At 43.3% G+C, this 7,370-nt stretch overlaps 1 pseudogene; it reads right to left on the reverse strand.

Moving 5' to 3' along the window:
- Window positions 1-4,544: 4,544 nt before the first annotated feature.
- LOC102473443 (ATP synthase subunit alpha, mitochondrial pseudogene) lies at window positions 4,545-6,593 on the reverse strand (annotated as a pseudogene).
- Between the last annotated feature and the right edge of the window lie 777 nt (window positions 6,594-7,370).

Genomic DNA, 7,370 nt, shown 5'->3' on the forward strand with positions numbered 1-7,370 from the left:
AATTTTTTTTTCCTATGTTTGTCCCTCTGCCCTGTCTCACTCTCCCATTACAATATCCCTGCTATATACAGTTGTCTTCCAGAAGAGTTACTGAAAAAGTGATACATACAAGTAAAGGGAGAGAGGCCACGAGTTCCAACCATCAGCTCATAAAGTTTTTGGCAATAGGGAGCATAAACTCCACTCAGGGTTGGATTAAGGGAGGGTCTCCTGCAGATCCACAAGTGTAGGTGAGTCTCCAGGGAATGCAGTTTCAGGAAAGCAGTTCTGGTACGCAGGGATGATTATCAGCTGATGCGGCACAGCAGTCATCTTGTAGTTACCAGGAAGGGTGTTGTGGGGCTCTGCAGTGTGAGTTGTCCTTGGGTATCTGGCTTCCTTAAGAATGGCAGAGTAGTCCTTGTTTTCCCCTGAGGTAATGCAGGGCTGGTAACTGTCATCTTCTCAAGTTGTAAGTTTTTCAACCTTGTTTTCGGCCTCTGGGCCATCCAGCGCCGGACAGGTCAGGGAGGCCGGGCCCCCGGAGGGGGGCCGGCCGTTCCGGCGTGCTGCGCAGGGGCGGAAGCCCCCGGCCCTTATTAATTCTTCTGATAGCTATGTGGAAATAATAAAAGGATATGGCCTCAGACAAGATCCCAAAATAGGTTTTACTCTAATTAAAGGGTAACTTTTTTTGGACTGAGTTGGAGTTTCGCTGGGACTTTGGATATCTGTCAGTTCATGAGAATCAGTCCCCTTCCCCACTGGTGTCCTATTCCTTTAAGGACTAAAATCCATCCTGGACTGGCAGCAGGAAATGCAACAGTAGAGACGCTCATCTCTAAATGGCTTCCCAGGAATCCACAATTACGTGCACCATTTTATCGGAGGCTAATTTATTTTTATTTTTATTTATTTATTTATTTTTTTGCCATAGGAGTGTGTGCTCACCAGAGAGAGACAAAGTGAGAAATCTCAGGGATGGCCACACCACAATCCTTTCTTCATTCTCCTCATTGGATTTAGGGCACACATGCATACATGTCTGGTGTGATGTTCAAGCAGCTGTCTGGAACTTGAACTGTGATCGGCCATGTGGGAATTCAGTGCCTTAACCACTATGCCACCTGCTTGCCCTCCCCCCTCTTTTTAATTGCCAGAGAGCAAATGAACTCACCAGAGACAGAAAGAGGAAGAAAATACCACCCTCTAGCTCTTGGGAAATGGTCATGTATAAGTCCTTCTTCTCCATTTCTTCATCCTGCCAGGATCTGGAGTATAGATATACATGTTCCTGGTGTGTTTTTCAAGTGCTGGGTCCAGGATTTGAACGATGGAAGGCCATGTGGGATCCAGCTCCTTTAACTCGTAGGCTATGTGGCTGGTTTTGCTGGCCAACTCTATAGGAAGAAAACATTCCCCTTCTCACTTCACCTTCCATTTCTTCTAACTTTGAACTTGCCTTTTTATGGGCAGGATATTACAAGATATACTTTTATCCTAGTTTACTGTGGCACGTGGACATTGGCAACCCTTGTGAGAGAAGCAGAATGGCAGGACAAGAGTTCTGTTAGTATGTGGCAGCCGTCTGGCCCCAGTCTCAGCACACAGGGAGACATCAAAGTTGATCTTCCCTATGGTCTCTTGGGAAACACTGCTTCATTCTTTCCATTGGTCAAAATCCTTGAGGAAGGTGTTGGGAGTGGTTTACTTCAACTGTGAGCTCTTGCGCTTCTAGAAGGGAGGTGTGGCGTGAGCCCGTCGTTGGGTAGAGGGTGATATGCAAGTGCCTAGAAAATATCAAAGTCTTCACTGACTTCTAGCTGTCCCCCCCCCCCTTAGGTCTATCATCAGTATGGAAAGATACAGAGCCTAGGAGCTGCTATTAATGTGGCATAACTAATTAGTGATTTGAGGAACTTTGAAAGGACAAAGAGTTCCATAACAAGATGACATTTACATTAAAAATGATCCTGGGCTGGGAAATGTACTAGACATGAAGTTTATATAAGGAAAGAACAGCCTTCTCTCCCTGATATAGTCCCTGCTGCTTTTAGAAAATAACTGGACTGTCTTTGATGGACAGATGACGAATTCATATGCTATTCATAATGCTGTAATCAAGAACCCAAGTCTCTACTCCAGTTGAAAATGGATAGCTACCTTGTATGGTGATTGGGTCATCTGTTTCATAGACATTGATTACTCATAGTTCATTTTAGACCAAGATCTAATGCCTTTGTCTCTGAGCTTAAAAGTATCTCTCATTTGGAAATTTTATTCATAAGCCATATTAAATATTAAATAACAAAAAGTCTCTCTGGGATCACATAGTCCTTCTAGAAAACCTTACACCATTTTATTCCAGTGGAGACAAATTGAGATAGATTCTTTATATTACCCTTTGTGTTTCAGGATCAAGGTTACATGTCTTTTATTTTTGTTTTTTTTTTAATACGTTTAATAATTTTAAAATGATATACATGCTTGTAATATGAAATATGTAAGATACGAAATCACATAGAGTAAAATGGAACTTTTCAGAAAATTAAGCCACCTAGTCTTAGCCTGAAGCTATCTCTCTCTCTTGCTCTCTCTCTCTTTTTTTTTTCTGTTTTTGCTATAGAATATGTGTGTTCACTGGGGAGAAAGAGAGATATATTGACCAATCACCTTCTGGGGGGATGATCACACTGCAATCCCTTTCCCTCCTGTCTCTTCCTCCTCCTCTTGGGATTTTGGGCACATATCCATACATTCCTGGTGTAATTTTCCTGCCACCAGGTCTGAGACTTGAACCACCATCCTGCCAGGTGGGATTCAGCCACCTTAATCTCCATGCCATCTGCTGGCCTGAATTATTTCCTTTTATCAATTAATTCTTCCAGAATTATTCAACGCACATCAAGAATATAAAGTTTATCAATCACTTCTTCTGGGAGGGAGGGAGAGAGAGAGAGAGAGAGAGAGAGAGAGAGAGAGAGAGAGAGAGAGAGAGAGAGAGAAACAGAGGAACAGAGGAACAGCATTCCCACAGGATCCTGACACCGTGACCCACTCCCAGCTCAGCCAGTTCTGGATCATGGGTGAGCACATTCTTGGTGTACTCAGGGAAATAAATCAGGAAACTCCCCATGTGGGATATTCTGCCTTGTAGAATAATGTGTTCTACAGCAGTGCCACTGTCTTCCCTGATATATTTTTAGTATGAAGAATAGTTTGCCTTTCCTTTCATTTGGTAATACCTTTAGGAGATGTAGATAAATATCCCGGCTACTCACCAATATTTTTGCCTCTGCTTTTGTCTAATACAAGAGGACTATACTTCTGATACTTTGTATTTAGGTGACCGTATGACTTCTTGGAACCAATGAAACGTAATCAGAAATGATATGTGCTACTTCTTCTAGGTAGAAGGATTAGAGAGCAGATGCATACATTCCCCCCACCCCTTTCCCTTGTAAGTCTCTTCACCAACTGTGCACCAGTGGATCTCTTCTGACCTATAGCAACATAGATACAGTACAGCTTTCTCTTTTCATCAGTTCCATCATTGGAAAGTTTCTGGTTAATGATTGCATCAATAGCAATTGAGGTTTTCCCAGTTTGTCTGTTACCAATAATCAACTCACTTTGGCCATGATCAATAGGTACCAAGTTATTCACAGCCTTAATGCCAGTCTCTGTGCAGTTCTCACACAGAGATTTGAGGAATGATTCCAGGGGCTTTTAGGCCAACTCTCCTATGGGTCTCAGAACCAATTAGACCCTTTCCATCCATGGCATTACCAAGGGCATCTACTACAAGGCCGAATAGCCCCTCATCAGCTGGAATGTCCACAGTGGCTCCTGTCCTCTTCATGATATCTCCTTCCTTAATTAGTCTATCATTTCCAAACACGACAACACCAACATTGTCAGATTCCAAGTTCAGAGACATACCCTTTAAGCCTAAAGAAATCTCTACCATTTCTTCTGCTTGAACGTTCTTTAGTCCATGTACAATACCATTTCAGACAATACCATCACCAATACTTAGGACACAGACAGTCTCTTTAAGGTCAACAGGGTATCAGCTCTAAGAATTCACTCTTTAAGAATAGAGGACATCTCAGGAGTGCCAGGCTTTTGAAGATGTGTAGTAAAGGCATGGAGATTCCTTGTGGCAATGAAGGGTGGTTTCAAAGCATTTTTGGATACCAACCTGGCCCGCTGAAGGAGAATGCAGGCCATGGCTGCAGCGAGCAGGGACAGTATCTTTCTAGCTTCTCCTTTGGTGGTTCCTCTGTGGCCACAACTTCCGGACTGACTCGAGTTCTTTCCATTTCATTGCAACATTTTCTGTGAGTTGGAGTAATGTGGCTAATGTTGCTTTACTTCCTTTTAGCCAAGAAGAGCAGGAAACTGTCTACCCTGCCTTATGGACAGATCGCTCCCTGCAGTCAGGGAATGACTATTGATTTATTGCTTAGTACTGCCTCCCTGGCTCTCCGAGGTGCTGTTCCTGATCCGCAGAGTTTGTTCTCAGTCAGGAACTGTTAGTTTCACCCACCAGTATGTGTCGGCTACTTTACAGAGCCCATTCTTTGCCACTGTGGCTGAGATTTGTAGTCGCAAGAGCTCTCTTGCACCCTGTTTGGTACCCCTGCATTTAGCAGCTCCTCATATTTTGTATTTGGGGACTTATATCTGTCTTCTAGTTTCTTCAAAGATGCAGTTTGATTTATATTTCCTGTTGTCTTCAATTTGGGATGATTTCCATGAGAAAAAAGGGGCAGTGCCAGCATTGTTATGTCACTTAAAACCAGAAATCTCTAACTTTTTTTAATTGTCAGGGTATGGGTACTTGCAAGAGAGAGAGAGAGAAAGAGGAGGGAAACAGAGAGAGCGAAAGAGAAAGAGAGAGAGAGAGAGACAAACAGTGAGAGGAAAACTGAGAAATCATCCCCAGGGTGAATGGCCATACTGCAGTCCCTTCTCTAGTCTACTCTTGGGATCTGGGGCATACATGCACACTCCCACATAGTTTATGGTGGTTCAAGTCCTAGACCCGGTGCCTTAAACTCATGCTGGGTGCATATGTGTGCATGTCCAAGATCCTGAAAGAAGAATGGAGGAGAAGGGATTGTGGCATGGCCACCTCCGCCGAGGGGTGATTTCTCACTTTGTGTCTCTCTGTCTCTCCAGTGAGCATACATGCCCTATAACAAAAATCTCTCTTTCTTAAAAAAAAAAAGCATGTAAAATCATAAGCAAAATGGAAGTTCTCTACTATCAGAAATAACACCAACAATGTAACAAGTATGATAATAAATACATATTACATTTGGGAGGGAGGGAGAGAGAGAGAGAGAGAGAGAGAGAGAGAGAGAGAGAGAGAGAGAGAAACAGAGGAACAGAGGAACAGCATTCCCACAGGATCCTGACACCGTGACCCACTCCCAGCTCAGCCAGTTCTGGATCATGGGTGAGCACATTCTTGGTGTACTCAGGGAAATAAATCAGGAAACTCCCCATGTGGGATATTCTGCCTTGTAGAATAATGTGTTCTACAGCAGTGCCACTGTCTTCCCTGATATATTTTTAGTATGAAGAATAGTTTGCCTTTCCTTTCATTTGGTAATACCTTTAGGAGATGTAGATAAATATCCCGGCTACTCACCAATATTTTTGCCTCTGCTTTTGTCTAATACAAGAGGACTATACTTCTGATACTTTGTATTTAGGTGACCGTATGACTTCTTGGAACCAATGAAACGTAATCAGAAATGATATGTGCTACTTCTTCTAGGTAGAAGGATTAGAGAGCAGATGCATACATTCCCCCCACCCCTTTCCCTTGTAAGTCTCTTCACCAACTGTGCACCAGTGGATCTCTTCTGACCTATAGCAACATAGATACAGTACAGCTTTCTCTTTTCATCAGTTCCATCATTGGAAAGTTTCTGGTTAATGATTGCATCAATAGCAATTGAGGTTTTCCCAGTTTGTCTGTTACCAATAATCAACTCACTTTGGCCATGATCAATAGGTACCAAGTTATTCACAGCCTTAATGCCAGTCTCTGTGCAGTTCTCACACAGAGATTTGAGGAATGATTCCAGGGGCTTTTAGGCCAACTCTCCTATGGGTCTCAGAACCAATTAGACCCTTTCCATCCATGGCATTACCAAGGGCATCTACTACAAGGCCGAATAGCCCCTCATCAGCTGGAATGTCCACAGTGGCTCCTGTCCTCTTCATGATATCTCCTTCCTTAATTAGTCTATCATTTCCAAACACGACAACACCAACATTGTCAGATTCCAAGTTCAGAGACATACCCTTTAAGCCTAAAGAAATCTCTACCATTTCTTCTGCTTGAACGTTCTTTAGTCCATGTACAATACCATTTCAGACAATACCATCACCAATACTTAGGACACAGACAGTCTCTTTAAGGTCAACAGGGTATCAGCTCTAAGAATTCACTCTTTAAGAATAGAGGACATCTCAGGAGTGCCAGGCTTTTGAAGATGTGTAGTAAAGGCATGGAGATTCCTTGTGGCAATGAAGGGTGGTTTCAAAGCATTTTTGGATACCAACCTGGCCCGCTGAAGGAGAATGCAGGCCATGGCTGCAGCGAGCAGGGACAGTATCTTTCTAGCTTCTCCTTTGGTGGTTCCTCTGTGGCCACAACTTCCGGACTGACTCGAGTTCTTTCCATTTCATTGCAACATTTTCTGTGAGTTGGAGTAATGTGGCTAATGTTGCTTTACTTCCTTTTAGCCAAGAAGAGCAGGAAACTGTCTACCCTGCCTTATGGACAGATCGCTCCCTGCAGTCAGGGAATGACTATTGATTTATTGCTTAGTACTGCCTCCCTGGCTCTCCGAGGTGCTGTTCCTGATCCGCAGAGTTTGTTCTCAGTCAGGAACTGTTAGTTTCACCCACCAGTATGTGTCGGCTACTTTACAGAGCCCATTCTTTGCCACTGTGGCTGAGATTTGTAGTCGCAAGAGCTCTCTTGCACCCTGTTTGGTACCCCTGCATTTAGCAGCTCCTCATATTTTGTATTTGGGGACTTATATCTGTCTTCTAGTTTCTTCAAAGATGCAGTTTGATTTATATTTCCTGTTGTCTTCAATTTGGGATGATTTCCATGAGAAAAAAGGGGCAGTGCCAGCATTGTTATGTCACTTAAAACCAGAAATCTCTAACTTTTTTTAATTGTCAGGGTATGGGTACTTGCAAGAGAGAGAGAGAGAAAGAGGAGGGAAACAGAGAGAGCGAAAGAGAAAGAGAGAGAGAGAGAGAGCGAGCGAGCAAGCACCTCCCAGTGAGGTATGGTCATGCCACAATCCTTTCTCCCTGTCTGTCTCTTTTCAAGACTTTGGGACACAGAGATGTGG

Source organism: Tupaia chinensis, unplaced genomic scaffold (genome assembly GCF_000334495.1).
Source record: "Tupaia chinensis unplaced genomic scaffold, TupChi_1.0 Scaffold000002_1, whole genome shotgun sequence".
NCBI lineage: Eukaryota > Metazoa > Chordata > Mammalia > Scandentia > Tupaiidae > Tupaia > Tupaia belangeri.